General features: G+C 43.5%; 1 long non-coding RNA gene across 2 annotated transcripts in view; it reads left to right on the forward strand.

Annotated features, from left to right (window-relative positions):
- LOC142036517 (uncharacterized) overlaps nucleotides 1–16459 on the forward strand; it is a 344042-nt gene that overhangs the window by 120268 nt on the left and 207315 nt on the right. For both annotated transcript variants that reach the window (XR_012652165.1, XR_012652164.1), the window contains exon 7: nucleotides 856–950. This is a non-coding gene — a long non-coding RNA (uncharacterized LOC142036517). The remainder of the gene's footprint in view (nucleotides 1–855; nucleotides 951–16459) is intronic.

The following is a 16459-nucleotide window of genomic DNA, read 5'->3' on the forward strand; positions in this document are numbered from 1 at the left end:
TGCAATAAGATGACTGTGTAGTGAGAGACAGTGTCTGGAAGCTGAAGTCGAAACCGTTTTACGTTTGCAGGTGCAAGCTTTCACGGTAAAAGGTAGGCTCCATTTTTTATGGCTTGAGATCTTGGTAGAAAAAGCAACCAAGGGACATTTTTGGTAAGGAAACGATGCATGGAAACTAGACTTTGAATATCCTTGCTTTAATCAATAATCCATGCTGTGGCCCTCCTTGTAAGGCCATTCTTCCTTTCTAAAGCTTCTGAGCAGGAAACCTTTCCTTGTTGCAAAGGTGAGTTTCTTGGAGTAGATGAAAATCATTGAAATAGCAGAAGGTTTAGCTGCCGATGGTTCATTTTGCAAGTAAAATGTCACTTGTGGGGAAAAAGCTGTGTATATTGACAGACCTTTTGTGTTCCGACAGGCATTTGTAGTTTATTAGCTACTTCATTTTGTACACGATGGACCTCTGTGTGACGGTGGAAATCCGAGGCAGATGGGCTCCACAGTCAGCCTGAGGGGACACGAGGAAGGCGACTTCAGAACTCTCAAGTAACCTGAATTTTCTGCCTTTCATCACAGCAGTTAAGGGACCCACAGAGACTGACAATACTGCAGGAGCTCCAGGAGGATCTTAATGTGGGGCCGGGATTGAAGTGAATGGGCCATGCTCAGTTTCACAGGGAGAGTCTCCTGTCAGGCGCTAATGGCATTTTAACATGGGCAAAGGGAATGCGAGAAGGTTGGCTGCATGACCATGAGCAAATGTGCTACATGATGGATTCCAGTCTTCTCTTCCTTGGCTTGCTTGTCCTCTTTCCCTACTTGTCTTTATTTTTTTTTTTTATTTTTTTTTAACAGACATCCTTCTGCCTGCGAGGGAGTGTAGAGGTCCTGTCTACCTACCAGCAAGCAGGGAATCAGCTACTTCCAGCTGATGGCCTCTTACAAAAAAAGTGAGTCATGACTCTTTTAATGAATATAAGCTGCAATTTCTGATAGCTGCTGGGTGTAGGAATCAGGTTATTTGTTGCCTGAAAGTGCTCAGTGGTGTTTGCAAAACTTTACGGCTTGGCAATTTTTTGTACATATAATGGCTACATACTGTTTGCATAGTGCCACTGCTGGAGATTTCCAGCCAGCTTTCTGGAGATATACTTCTTTGCAGGGTGCTGCACCAAAGGAGAATGTAGATCTCCTCCCGACAGCTTAGTCAGGCCACAGTCAGATGGGTGGGTGAGCCTGACGAAACAATGCAGCGGTAGGGTGTGCGGTGGCGATGCAAGGCACTTCTTCATCTGAAAAATATTAAGTGTTGGTTGCATCTTTTTTCTTCCCTATCAATCCAGTGTTCACTTGCTTTAAGGAATTGCCTACACTTGCAGGACTGCCTCTGGAGAAACAGGCAGAAAAAGGCTTTCATTTCACCTGCTGATGCTCGCTTGTAGCTATTTTGGATAACTTCACCACAGAAATTTAAGTGTAGACTTGACAGCTAGTGGTTTGTGTATCTAGATGCAACAAAACTCTTCCCCAGCACATCCTGATTTGGAAGATGTCAAGTAAGACAGGCTCATGCCAGCGCTTCAGTGGGAATGATGCAGAATGGGGACTCGCTCAAATGGATGAGGATATTGGAACAGCTTTTATCTATTATTACAGGAGTTGTGTGTATTTTCAAGGAAGAGAATGTTTCCATTTCTTTTCAAAAACATTGCGAGAGTGGAAACAAAGCCCTTTCGAGATGTGTTCTCCTATCGAATGGAAATTGAGTTACGAAGGAGCATTGCCATACGTATCCCAGCATGTTTATAGACATTTGGATCCTTGGAATAATAAGGGGAATGTGCTATTGTATGCTCTTATTTACGTAAGCGATTGGAGCACCGTCATTATTTTGATGATGAGTCTGCATAATAGAAATCTCCTTATAGCCCAGTAGGAGACTGGAGAGATAAATACCTTTGAGGTCCAGCCTTCTACTTCCTTCAGTACTGTAGCATGCTTGAAGTGGTGCTAAAGATTTGCAGAACATCTGGCAGGAGCAGGTGGCAGTTTACTTTTCAATATGTTATTTAAATGACAATTTAGTTAAGCCTGCAAATAATAATAGTAATAAAAACAGTCTCACATATATTCATGTCTTACAGTAAAGGAGCTTTCTGGGCTGAGTTATTGAGCCCTTTTCTATCTAGGCTCAGCCTGTGCTCTTTCTTTCCTGACCTACCTGCGCCTTATGTACTGAAAGCAGGAATGCATACCCTAGCCCAGATACGAAGGAGGAGACTCTCTTTTACTGCTGAATGCGCAGCTGCCGACTAGATTTCCTAAGCAAGGTTTGTGCTGAGGGGTTGTGTTCTTTATCCTTGTGTCTGCGTCACTAATCTATGAAGGTGAGAGATCAAAGTCAAGATGAGTTGTCAGGAAGGAGTTTGTTGTCATGCTTGAATATTTTGTCTCTCTTTTTTGTATTCCATTCACAGAGAGAAGGTCTTGTGCCGCAGGTAGTGACTTAGTTGCTAGCTATGCCTGAGGTGTAAGTCAGTAGCCTATATGATCTTTTGGAAGCAGTGCTGTTTAAAATTTACCTGCTTTCACCAGGAGCAGGAGTAGCACCTTTATCTGTTTCTATGCTGCATGTGTTGTGTCGCACCTGTTATACAGACAGTCACTCATTTTATTCGCATAAACAACACGACTGGTTAGCATGGACAGCATTAAGTGGTAATGAGAATCTGATTAGTACAAAAGAGGCTATGCTTTCTTATGTTATTAATTGACTAATGGAATTAGAGGTCTTATTTACAGTTGGAAAACTGCCTGTAGCTGTAAACATGCTGATAGAGCATTAGGCCACAGAAGCAGCAAGACGAGACAGAGAAGGTGATGAATAAGATGCATTTTCTGTTGGAGTAGATGGAGGAATGTATATAAATATGTTTGAGCCAGTAAGGTGATGGTTGCGACTTTCATTGTTCAAGAAATGATTTCCGAGTGCATGAGTATAATTTGGTGGGTTGTTATTGGAGATAGGGCTTTCTCTTGGCTGAGCTTAATGATTTTGAAAAACAGACCTGTTTTGCAGAAGAGCAAGACCAGTGCAAAACCAAAAGTCTAAGCATGCAGTCACTCTTTTCTCCTTAGTGAGCCTTGGAAAGGCTCGTCTTTGCACTTTGACCATTTCGCGGGGGGGGCGGGGTGACGGAGCAGCAGCTGTGCATTGAAATTGGTTTGGTTTTGAAGGCTGATGAATGTCTTCAGTGTAACTGGAGTTTTGTTCTGGAGGTCTGTGTTAGGCAAGGTAGGGAGTTGGGAGAGGGGCAAAGAACAGCAGTGAAAAGATGTGGATGGATTTGTTAGAAGTGGCGCTGTCTCCAGGGTCAGGTTTTTCCGGAGGTGCTGAAGAGACATTGTAATCTATTACTGGTAGTACTTGCTTGCAACGCTTGGAGGTGCTTGGGTCCCTGTGACACATCAGTAGTGCTTGTACAGTCTCAACTTGCTTTCGAGCTATTTCACTTCTTCCTGGTTCACTCGGTGTAGTAGAAGCTCCCCAAAACAACAGTGGAATGGCCTTTCTCATTTAGCTTTATCATCCCATTTCAGGTCTTCCTCGGGATCTGTTGGCTTGTTTGTAGTAGGACCGCAGTGAAACCGTGCTCAAGGGAGCGAGCCTGTGGGCAGAAACAGGTTGGTTGAGACTTGGCCAGGTAGGCCAGCTTTCCCACAGACAGGAAGTGAGTTACTCTATTCTCATGCAGGGACAGTAAAATCCTTGCAAGGATTTCTCTAGGGAAGAAAAAAAACCAGACCCAGAAATCCTACTCTCTGTATTTTAGTAACGGGTAGGTGGTCTGAAATGTTTATTCTTTTAAGGGACTTTCATGGTCATCGCGGTGAAACTACGCCCCCACTGAGAGATGAAGGAAAGTGCTATTGTGAAGTATTTACTTTTTGGCACTGCTTCATTACCTGCTCTTTATAATTTATGGTGCCATATGGAATGAGGTTGATAGCTACCCGTCTTTATGAACACACTGGTTTCATTTACCTGAAGCAGGCTTTTCAGTTTTGAATGGAATCAGAGATACATTGTTGCCTCATTACAGTCCAATTAAAACGCGGTTTTAACCTAACGCTAGGTTGATTATTAATTGTCTGGAAGGCCTTTTTCCTTCTGTGCCTTTAATTAGGATTTCCCATTACAGCCTCATCTAGAAGCAGAGAGTGCTGAAAACTCTGGGCGATGTTATGGTGCTATGCGGTGGGTAGATGGATCCAGACCTGTGCACAGAAAGCCGGTATGGTGCAAATGCTCTCAGGGCAATCTTCCCAGAGTGACAGGAGACTCGCGCACATCACAGCTGTAGTTTCTCATCTTGGACCTTAGGCTAAATGTCTTTGAGGTTGGAGCACATTGTTTGACGGGTGCTTGTTTTGCTGTAAAGTGGGACAGAATTTTAGGGGCTACTACGAAAAAGAAACCCGAACAAAAAACCAACCACCCCAACAAAACTACACACGCACAATTGATAGGTGTCTCTGGCAGGGAATAGCGTTGCCATAAAAATATGGCTGTGGACTCAGTTTTAGTAGCAGCCGTATGTGTAGAGGAACTTGAGGCAGAAGCGACGCGTTGCCTTTCCCTGGTGCCGTTCCTATCCCCTTTTCTATTCTTGCAATAACAAAGCCGAGGTCTGGGCGGCCTCAGGCAGGGGTCAGTTAACGCAGGGGTGCTGATTTACTTGAGTGAGTAAACTGTTTCTTTCTGATGAGCATCACTCACGGGTAGGCAGTCTCCCCCATCTGCCTGACAACTGACCTTGCAGTTGCTTTGAAAAATGAGGGATGCTAAAAGCTTTTTTTTTTTTCCCCTGTTGGTAGCAAAACAATTCCTTATTTATTTATTTATTTTTGCGTTGGAAACTTTGAGCATCCCTGCAAACCTGCACTTCTTTAAAAGAACACAGTTATTGTGTCTTCAGGTGTGCACTGGGAACGGGACTGGAAATTTTTGGGCTTACTTGCTTTCCAGTAATCTTCAATCTCTCCGGCTTTTAATCATTGGGAAGAAAACTTACTGGAAAGGACTTTAGAGGAAGATGTTGTTACATGGAACTACATATGGTCAAATGTGTCGTTTCACTCGGCTGCTACAGTACTGTATGGAATATCTTGTAAAGGTATTGCTTAGGGCCAAAGGTTTCCCAGCTGGGGTTTGTTTTGAGAGGGAATGGCTTATTCTCACATATTGCACAGCAGGAAACCTTCTGCCTTGCAGCTCTCCAGTGATTTATTTGAGGTGTTTAGCCAAGGACTTAAATGGGTTAGTAGACTAGTACCTTCAGGGAAGTTGCTCTTTATAATTTAACTTTCAGAGAGCAGGTTATAGTGCTCTCAAACAGTTGTGTCAAAGACCCAGCAAAAATTAATGGCTCAGAACTAATGGCAAGCTTTCCAGGATGTTGCTCTGATTTATTGAGTGGTGCTAGGCTCCAGCATCCTTGTGTGGAGAGCACTTGTCTTCATATAAGGGGGCTAATATTACCTCAAGCTGTTGTCAGTTGACGTGGTGAAATTGCTTAGATGCTACTCTGGGTGTAGATAGCTGGTGGTGATTACTCTTAAGTATTCAAAGAGCAGAAACCCTGGGGAAAGGCTGATTAGCTGCCCAGGAGGATGATGCTCCAGCCACGTAAACAAACTCCTGAAGTCTTCTGGTCATAATGAGGACCAGGCCCCAGTGACAAAGCCCACTCTGCTCTGTGCTGTTGCATTGAAGCTGAGCAATTTGCAAGGCGAAAGTGATTGGAGTCACTCTCTGAGATGCACGTAATCCACTAATCACCACTGTGAGACTTCTGGTGCTCAGAAACAGCAGGAGGGAATTGGCTTTTATGAGCTGAAGGAGACACTGGCATATGTTGTTGAGGAGAGGGGGAGGAGGGACTACTTAAATATTTATAGATTAAGGGTACATTGGGATCCGTTCTGTCTTTTGTATGCCTGGTTCCCCCATGAGACATAAAATCTCCTCAGCCTTACCTGTGTTTTAACTTGGAAGCATCCAGTCTGAACCTCCTTCTGCCTTCCAGCCCTCGTGCTTGCACTGATGGACCGGGTGGACATAAAGCCATTGCAAAATGTGTCTTGTCACCATCCGTCTCACTGGGCTGTCTCAGTCTTCCTCCGAAAACATCGCAACTGAAAAAAAATAAGGGCGTTGCAGCCTGGACGCTTGTGGAAAATGAGGTTACAAGCAAAACGAACTCAAAAGCAGATTAGTGGCAGGCAGATAGCAGCTTCTTACAGAAAGCTGTCTCTGACACTGTCCTGAATCTCTGCCCCGATCACCCCAGGGGTTGAGGGCGGAACAGGTAGAGCCTGCTGAGAGGACCTCTAGCATTCCTTCCTACCTCTAATTTTAATTAAGATTTGTCTTCCTGCAGACAAAAAGGTGACCTTTTCATTGGATTGCTCCTCCTTCTGTGATTACTTTGCATGTGTAAATTCACCCTCCCTTTCATAAAGGAGAATGTATTTCATACTGTGCACAGCCACAGAGAAGCAGTTGACTGCTGCGGACAAAATGCTTTCATATGCAGAGTGCTCTGCTCAGTCTTATGTACAGAACCTGTGAAGGAGATGGAAAAGGCTGGGAAAGGAGTAGACCTCACACTGCATCATCCTGTTAAGTCAGAGCAGCCCAACGTGGTGAGAGTAATAGAGTAACAGTGCCCCACTTAGGAGCGGGAGGCTGGAGGAGATGCCTAGTGTCACCAAATCCTCTCTGCCATCACAGGCAAGTGTGCTATTGACAGGCATGTGGCGGTGAGAATGATGTCTGTGAGCAAGATGACTTTAGGAGCTCTTCCCATCGAGACCTGTGGAAAATGACTGTGCTACTGAAACTGAGGAACAATGTGTGTTCCCTTGCTTCAGCCAGGTAAAAACTACAGAATTTTGTGTAGTGTCTTTTCCTGCTTTTGCTGTGCTGTAGTAAATTAGTTTCTCTACGAGACGCATATTTTTCTCAAGTGCTGCTTGCTTTTTTCATCAATGCTCCTGAAGTTATTTTAAAGGGAATACAAATACCATGATAGCCATTTTAGGCAGCAAACGGAGGCACAGAATATGAAGATAATCATTCAAAGTTACCTAACTTGTCGATGGTGCAGCTTAGAGCTCAAGTGCAGGGTATTATCCTGTTGCTCACCTTCTCTGCTACGTGTAGAATAGTGAGAGAGAGAGGCTGTGAGAAATTCTGCCAATAACCTTTTTTGAAAGGACCACACAAAACTTTTGATGACCTGTAGTTTGTTTGCAGTGCAAGATAATGTGTTTTTATATTTGTACACATCCTCAAATAGCTTTACTTTAGCCATCCAGCTATTTCGATGTGCTGTTTCGCTCTTCTTTTTTAAAAGTTTTAATGTGCCATCAACAAGTCAGGCCCAAGTCTGCTCTTCTTTTGCTGGATGCGTAACTCTCTTCTGTCCTAGTCAGGTTAACAGCTCTTGTAAGACCTGTTAAAGCCTGTACTTATATAAATCACATATTAAATGGTTTAATATTGGGTATTAAAATTTCATAAATCAGTTCTAATTAGTTAAAACTGTTGCTGTAATGAAGATCTGCCCCTCATATCCAATATAGTGCAACAGTCCTTGACAGTCATTGTAGGGCCTGCCTGAATGCTTCCCAACAGCTCAGCTGATGTGCTGATGGGTCTGCTGCAAAAAGCAAACCAAACTCAGTATTGAAAGCACTCCAAAAGGGTCCTGACAGCTTGATAGTACGTGTATGACAAAATGCAGCTCTCTGATGTTAAACAAAGTCAGCAGTAGAACTTAGGGTTGTTCTTGTGGTTGTCATGTCCTTGGTTTCTCATCTTGCTCTGTGTGATGGTGTGGAGTTACGGTGCACAAGTGTCACTACTGCCTGGTGTCACCTTCTGAGGGGGTTGGATCTTCTGCTTTGTAAGTGAGTTTGAAAGAGTTGTTGCTGGGGTGACTCAGGGCCTGTGTTTGAGGCCACTGTAGTGTTACGGGGTAGGTTAAGGAGTTTTTCTGTCCAACAGCAGCATAAACCTCTCATAAATCGGTTTTAAGCCAACTGCAGCTTTGATATTGTGTTCCAGAGAATTATTTAACAGTCCAGTCTCCAAGCTTCGGTTAAAATTAATGGTGTATTTGTGATGTAGGTTTTGGCAAATACTGGCATGAGTTGCTTCACTGGCTGGCAGTGTTTGGAACTGTTGTTACCTGTGATCTGGAAATAGTTGTGCCGTTCAGTTGTCAAGCCTCAGAGTGCTTCGCTGCTACTTCACAGTTCACCGATCCTTCACTGAAACTGTCCCACTTTGGTTTTGCGAGTATAAGTGTGATAATCTTTCTGAAACTAGTAGCCACTGCACTACTTTTATTTTGCCAATGGTGTCACTGCTGCACCACAAGATTTGTGTTTTCCTGTAGACTTGAAGAAATAGCGGTAAGAGTGGTGTTCAGCGTTTGAAGGGCTGGCTGAAGCAATGGACAAAATGGCATGTTGCTGCCGCTCTCCCCCGAAAAGGAGTTTGAGCAGGTGAGGTAGTGCAGGCACCCTTTTTGTCCACAGGTCCCACTTCTCACTTGTCTCCATGGTGCACTTAAGCAGGAGTGAGATTGTGGCTCTCAGAGCTGCACCTGTAGCTGAGGACCCGTTCGAGCTGTTAGGCTGAGCTTGTGTTGTGCCTGTAAGATCTACAGCCAACAAGCGAAGGGAGGTGAGAAGCACGTGCCTGCTGCCAGGCTCGCCTCTCCCCGCTGCTCTCCCAGCTCTTGGCAGCCTGAAGGGGCTGTGCCTGATCCCTGGCTGTGTCTCCTTTTGGGTCCACAGCCTGAAGAACTTGGGAGGACAGTGGATGTTTTGTCTTCGCTGGGCTTACACGGGGATTCCCTTTAGGCTTCCAAGATGGCTTTGAGGTTGGATTGGTGGGTTTACTTAAAACAGCGACTATGACATCCTTAGAAATTCCAGTCACCGCTGCTGTGTAAATAGTCTGAGGGCTTCCTTGAATTTATTTCTTTGTTAATGAATCTGTTGGATTCAAAGCCTCAAGCTTCCCCTGTCCCAGTTTGCTGTTGCTAGTTTCCTACCTAGGTGGAAGCTGCCTTGGGTTTTTTAAGTTGCTATTGCTATTTTTTAAATCGGGGATACTGTGTTTCTCCTGACAAAGAACTGACAGTGTTTATCAGCAGCAGATGTGCCTGCTTTGACGGAATTGCCAACACACATATTTAATCTTTTTTATCAATGTCAGGCTATGGTTTCAACAATAGGATGGCACCCTATAGTGAGACCTTAAGCTGAGGGGAAAACACAAATAGACTTTTGTTGTTGTTGGGGGGAGGGGCGGGGGGGGAGAAAGGGGAAATCCTGTGAACTAATTAGCTTGTTTGGCTCAGATGTCATTTGTGATCAAACCACTTACTGCTGTTTTCTGTGGCAGATCGGATGTCTTTTGCATTAAATGCCATTCAGCAAGACCAAAAAGTGTCCAGGGCACCTGTCATCTGCTCTATGGGGACGCTGGGTACACAGTTAATGGCTGCATATAAAAACTTCACTGGATTTATTTCAGACACTAGAGTTTGATTTCGTTCTTTCAAAGGGTATTTCTAGGGTGATGACCAGATGTCAGTGAGCTTCAGGTTTTTGTCTTCTGCCTGGTTACTGGGAATTCCCAGGGAACAGCTTTTGTCTAAGAGACACAGCCTACTGAAGAGCCTCAAGGTACGGTGTTACCTGTGCTAGGGGGCCTCTGCCTCTTGTTTTTACACATACCAGAAGTCAAGAAGCAGCCACGTCAGTGGGGTGCAAGGAGGCTGCACGATTCAAGACTGGACGTAAGTCCCTAAAATTGTAGTCTCTGTATCGTATGTAGTGAGTATTGAAGGGACTGATAAACAAAGAGGGTTAGCTTTGAAAAACTGATAAATATCATCAGCACCAATGACTGGTAGAGAAGTCAGGGTGTTTGTGGGATTAATGTTTATTGGCATTTGACTTCTACTGACCTTACAGAAAAGCATGTGATGCAATTTTTGCTTTTTACTCACCTCTATGATACTTAGTAACTATTTCTCCCTCCCCTATTTTTTAGCTGTGACCAGTGAAAAAGGTCAAGAGAATAGGTGGAAAAAAAAAACCCGGTGAGTGAGAAAGGTGTTTCTCAGCTCCTCTTCAGACGATTTATTTTCAGTTAGGGAATTCTTGGGGATTGTAGTTAGGTTGGCATGTGTGCTTAAAAAAAGCACGTGTGAGCCATGGGTATCTGCCTGTAGCTCTGTAAAGAATCAGTAGGTATTTTATTCTGACACAGGAACAGTTTGTGAAGAATAGCACACAGATTATTTTGTTGGAAGGACGATGAGGAGAACAACTGCAGACAGATGTAGTGCTTGCTTAACATAGAGCCGCTATTCCCATATTTCTGGAAGTGCTTTCAGGATCGCTGCAGATGGGGGCAGCCACGGCAGAATGGAGGCGACCTGGAATGATGATGTCTAGCTGAAGGCAGAAGAGTCTCTGCAGAAATTGGTCAAAATGTGGGCAGCTGTTCCTGTGCTGCTGTTGTACTTGAGTGGCCTTAAGCTTTCCCAAAGCTTTCTCAGAAAACTGAGAAAACAAATACCCATTTCCCTTTCTTAAACGGAGAGATGTCTGTGAAATAGCCTCACTCTCATCAAGTTTTGCATGTTCAATTGGCGCTGTGGTGTGATAGCAAGCGCAGTGGATCGTGCAAGAGAAAAGAGGGCCAAGTTCGTAACTGGTGTAAATTTGGCATCTTTCCAGTGATGTCAGTGGTGTTATGCTAGTTTACACCAGCTGAAAATATGGTCCAGATGGTCTTGATGATGAGAGAGAACTATCATGAGCCTGGTGCTTTCTATTGCATTGCACTTTATGTAATGATTTCACACCTGTGAAAATTGGTTCAGGATCAAAATGGGGATTCATACAGATGTAGATGCACACAAAAAGTGCAAGGAAGTGGGGAGAGAAGCCCATCCATTTTTCCCAGGGAGAGCTGCACAGTGGAAATATTGATTCCTGGGGTGTCTAAGTTAAAGCATGAGTAAACAGTTTTGTGTATTCTTTATCTGTCTATCTTTGGATAATTACAGTAAAAGCATCTTGCATACAAAAGGAGAAGATAATTTGTAATGGAAATAGCATTAGCAGGAGTGGTTGAGTTGAAATATGAAGAGAATGTGATTGCTTGAGTGACAAACTTAGTGAGCTTTGTTTGACACTGTTGTGTCAGATCCCACGCTAGGATAAAATATGTATAACTTCTGTCTTCATAAACATATGGTAAGCGTAGTGGTGACGGTAATTTTTTGACAGGTCTACCTGCGGTTTGCTTCAGTAATGCATTGTTGAAAGTCATTGAAAATTACTTGCTTGTACTCTCTTCAGAACCCTGAAAGATAAATAGCATTTCTCTAACTCTTGTCTTCTTCAGATTGTGGAACCAGAGGAACGAGATTATTTTGCCATTAGCAAGTTCTTACCTCTACCTGTTGTTGGCCCAATCCTGCCCCAGTGAAATTCCTTGTGATGGTTTCGCTGAGGTTATTCGAACTAGGTGAATAGTGGTCAGCTGAGGATAGGATTCATTATAATACAAGAAAACACTCTTGACTTATTTCGATTGTTACTACTTCAAAGTGTTGGGCTGGAAGTTTAGAAGATGTCATTTGACAATAAGGGCCAGGTCAACTGATGCCAGCATAGCTCATGTGGAGCTGTGTTGGTGTACGGTAGCCAGAGATCCGACTTTGAAAGTCGTTAGCAGGCAGCACCTCCTTAACTCATCAGAAATAACTGTATTAGTTGTCAAGACACCCAAAAAAGGCTTTTTTAGAACTGGTTGCAATCAGCAACCTTTGGCATCTGTAGGACTATGCAGACAGGATCTGCTATCAACCAATGAGATCCAGCCTCTGGCAATTACTGGACAGTGTTGGCTGGTTTGGGTTTTTTTTGTGGTTTGTGGTGGGTTTTTTTGTTTGTTTGTTTGTTTGGGGTTTTTTTTGTTTTTTGTTTTTTTTTTTAAATTGAGAGGGAGGTTTGCATCTCAATATTTTACCAGTCGAGCATAATACAGTAAGAAAGGTGTCAGGATGCATTTTATCTCATACAACAGGATGCTGTAGGCAACACTGTTTGAAATTTGTTGAAAAGCAGGTGACAGCCACCCATGTAAAGAGTCTCACTTCCTTGAAGTGTGTTAGGCTGTGCTGTTGCTATTAATTTCACAAGCTCTGCTTGCAAGTGGAGAAGTGAATGAGTAATGCGGTACTGCTATACAAAGCTGCCTTGGCTTCAGAGGTTCCTAGGCTATTTAAACATGTTTCATGTAATCCACTTAATTGCATGTGTAAGCTTGTCAGGAGAACTTCCAGCAGAAGCAAACCCATAATGTGCTCAGAAGTGGCGGGGGGAAACAAACTGAATGCTGAATTATTATGGTGCATTACTGTCTTCCTGAGTTCAGAGGCAGATTTAATTCCAAGTCAATAATTAGAGCAGTTGCTGCTGGATCTTAATATAGAATGAGTCAGGTGTGGCTACTGTGTAAGGCTGACAGCAGGTGTAGCAGAAAGCATTCAGCTGGAATGATAAGCTGCTAGGGTAGTGTAACACTTCAGATAATATGGGGTTGACAGCCTCACCCGTCAGATCTGGACGGGTTTCTGTTGAGGGAAGTCGCGTTGCAACTGTCCATGCTTGGGACGGGTCCTGCTTGCTTCTGCCTGAATTTGGAATCCTTTGTGTTTCTGGTGGGTGGGGGAAGCCACGCGGGCAGGAGTCAGTGTTGACACACTGCTTACAGTGCTTTGCCGCAGAAATTGGGGTTTCGTTGGAGAAAGTGCCAGAGCTTTGGGTTTTACAGTTAGGCACTTAAGTAATTCACAATTGGAGATCATCAGGCAGGACGCCAATTTCTTCTGTTGTACGTTTTTCTTTTTGTCTGTAACTCTGAAAGGGATGTGAAGTACAGGCGGAATGAGTAGTATTGCTTAGGTCCCGATCCTGCAAAGAACTGTGCTTTAGGTAAATCACATGCACATGCATCGCCTCTTTGTTGTCAGTGTCTTAGCAGGATGATCGCACATCTGTTCACAAAACCTGTGTGGAATGGGGGAGATGCTCTGTGGTAAGTCAGCCTTTCTTTTATGGGCTAAGCGTAGTGACTGTTACCCAACAGGCTTCAGAAATGACTGTCAGTAGGACTCTGAGAGGCCTAATGAAGCTCAGCTCCGAATTCACGTTAGATTTCCCTGGGCTTTGAGAAGCTATTTGTCTTAGAATACTGTGTATCCCCACACCAAATACAGCAGGGCATTTGACCGGTTTTGTTCAAAAGGTGTTTCTGCGAATTGACTGCTGACACCAGCTTTTACACAGTTTGAATTGTTTTTTTTAAATTATTTTAAAAGAGTTTTTATTCAGATGCGTGACAAGTTAATATTGTGTTGTACAGGCTAAATTAAGAAAATGGGTAGTGGGAAGTTAAGGTATTATAGAATGTCTTTCCTGTACCTTATTACAGTTTATTGGACCTGTATGTAGTTGAGGTTGTGCTGGTGTAGCAGTAGGAAATGCACGCTCTCAGCACATTCAAAGCAGGAAATAAACACTGGTACAACATAGAAAGGAAGCTGTAGGTGCTGCACTTACTCATTTATAGTCCAGAACGTGGGGGAGTTCATCTCTCTCAGTTCTGGAGAGCATCAGTTTATACACAATGAAGACTTCATTGTAAATACCGATAGGGCAGGCGAGCACAGAAGCGTTCAGGGGGAAGCCTTGTGTTCCTTTTAATCATCTTGGAGATGCAGACTTTGAGGACTAACAGGCTTCAGCAGATGATGACTTGCTGCTATTAATTGTTTCATCTATGTCATAGGAACAAACACTGGGAAAGGGGAGGGTTTGTATTGCCCACATACTACACCTTTGTGTTTGCAGACAGGATGGAAAATAAGTTTCTGCCCGCCCCGTGCCAAGAACAGCGAAGGTTCTCTTTGAAATAAAAGTACCATTCTCCCTTACGGAGTCGTTGTCGAGTTCAAATTTTGAATTCTTTTTTGCAAACTCCAGAAGCAGAAACAAATAAAAATGCGAAGGATATGGCGAAGAAGGAAGTTGTGAGTGTGCAGTTGCATGAACTTCTTGCCTGGTCGTGGGTGTAACCCTTCTGCTTTGTCTTACTACTGAGTCTGGAGGGGTCTAAGTACTTTATTTAATGTGTTTGCAAGGTATCCTTACTAGAGGTGAGGAGTTATCAATTTGTAGTGGCTGTTCTGATTGACACACACAGCCACAAGAGTATTATCCCTGCAGAAAGAAAATTGGGTTTGTAATCTGTAATGTTTAAGAGGCTTTCGAAGCCCTCCTTTATGCTATTCAGGTACCAGAAATTAGCTACAGGATAAAATTGTCAGAGATGCTTGTCAGCTTTTGTCAGCTACCTCAGTATTACTTGATGTCTTGACAGTTCACGTATCCCAAATGGAGGACAAGGTCCTGTAGTGGTTGGTGAAGTGGCTGAGCTGTGTGCCATACCTTCAGCTGCTGCTTCTTTCCTTCCACTCTCTGGATGTTCAGTGGCAAGTTCCCCACCCTCTTGCTCTTGAATTTTGGGTATGAGTGAAAAGTATCAGAAAAGCTGACGCCTCACTCAAGCACATGTTGAAACCTGGAACAATCTGTGGGTTGGAAAACTTATGTTACTTAGTGCTGTTTGTAATCAAGGTAGTGAAATGAACCCCGATCACTGCATTTGAAACGACACTAGGAAGTGTCCATTGCTCATAATTTTCCTATGCGGCGTCTATTTACAGTGCCAGGAGCAAACCCCTCGTCTTCTGCAATGCAAGGTGATTTTTTTCCTCAGTGGATCTGGTGTGTGACTTCTTGCTCGTTTCTCTCATCCCCTCTACGTGGGAGACCGTGCGGAGACCCAAGCTGATGTGTATGTGAAATGCTATCCTTCCAGTGCTCTAGGACTGAAATGCAGCTGTCGCTCTTCAGGGTGAATAACAGGAAATTTAATTTGTTGGGTGGAAAGAGTTAAATGAACTTTAACTGAAAAGCTCTATCTCTCCCTCTCAGGGTAGAAAATAGCCAAGGGCAACAGCGGATGACTAATGTGTAGAATATTGCAATTAGTATAGCAAGGTACTTACAGGGATCAAATTAAAAAATTCATTAACGTACGCACTTAATTAAGAAACACTTTTCGGTTTACATGATAAATTATGACACCTATTAAATCTTCTAGTACAAGCTGTAATGGCTTCTTTGCTCCTGGGCAGAGAACTATTGCCTTTGAGGTCCTTCGAACCTCCCCAAGGACCGGCAGCATTAGTTACAAGTGTGTTAAAAACAATGCTTTTTCTCCTGTGAGATACAAGCCCTGCTTTACTGGAAACTAATTTAAAGTTAAGAAACCAGCTCGGGGATTAAGAGACCTATCAGACTGCAAGCACAATGGATGATTAAATAAACAAGAGATGACCTTGAGAATAAAGGAAGAATAAAGTTAGCAAAATGCAGAGGTGGGTCCAACCGAGGCAGCAGGGTACGTGTGATGAGACTGCATCTGGGTGTATATTCCTGGGTGACTTCCGTTGGATGCCACCCAACCGGTCTGGTAGCGTCAAGAGTGTTAGAGAGTTTCTCAAGGCAGGGCCATCAGCTGCAGCTTTTACTTCAAGTTTTGGGGTTTGTTTTCTTTTGGGTTTTGTTTTGGGGATTTTTTTGGAAGAAGTCCAAGCACTTTAAGGACTGTAGCATTTGGGGATCCGGAACCCTGGCGCAGCAGGCGCCGTGATGTGATGCTCTGGGGTGGGAACCAGGCTGTTTATTGTGCTGCACTAGGAACATGATGGATCAAAAGGGGGATTTGGTGAAGTTTCTTATGTTCTAAAATAGCCCAAAGCTGCAGTTTACAAAGCACCTGTAATTGCAGTTTGGGGGAAAAAAGAAATAAAATCCAACTGATGAAAACACTTTACCTTTATTTTGGCTTTATTGTTAGAAAAGAGATAGTTTGGAAGTGCAAAATCCAGACTACCAGTTTAAAACAGACTGCTAGAGAACGCTCTGGCCTTTAGGAGAAAGCTTTTTTCCACTTCACTTTCTTGTATCTGCTAGGCTTTTTAAATTTGGATTAACCTACATTTTGCTCATCAAAAAGAATTCTCTGTGTCATTGGCACGAGGCAAGTATGGGGTTAGCAACATGGGCTAATCTTCGCAACATTAAGCGGTGGCAGCTAGAGTTCTGTGTGACCCTTTGAGAATTGTCAAGTGATGCTCTGTGCTAAACAGATGTCTTTCGTGCTTTCTCTCAGATATTCCAAAACCTGCCAGATAGATGTAGTTGTTCCCTGATTTTGGGTTGGTTG

This window comes from Buteo buteo, chromosome 1 (genome assembly GCF_964188355.1).
Source record: "Buteo buteo chromosome 1, bButBut1.hap1.1, whole genome shotgun sequence".
Classification (NCBI taxonomy): Eukaryota; Metazoa; Chordata; class Aves; order Accipitriformes; family Accipitridae; genus Buteo; species Buteo buteo.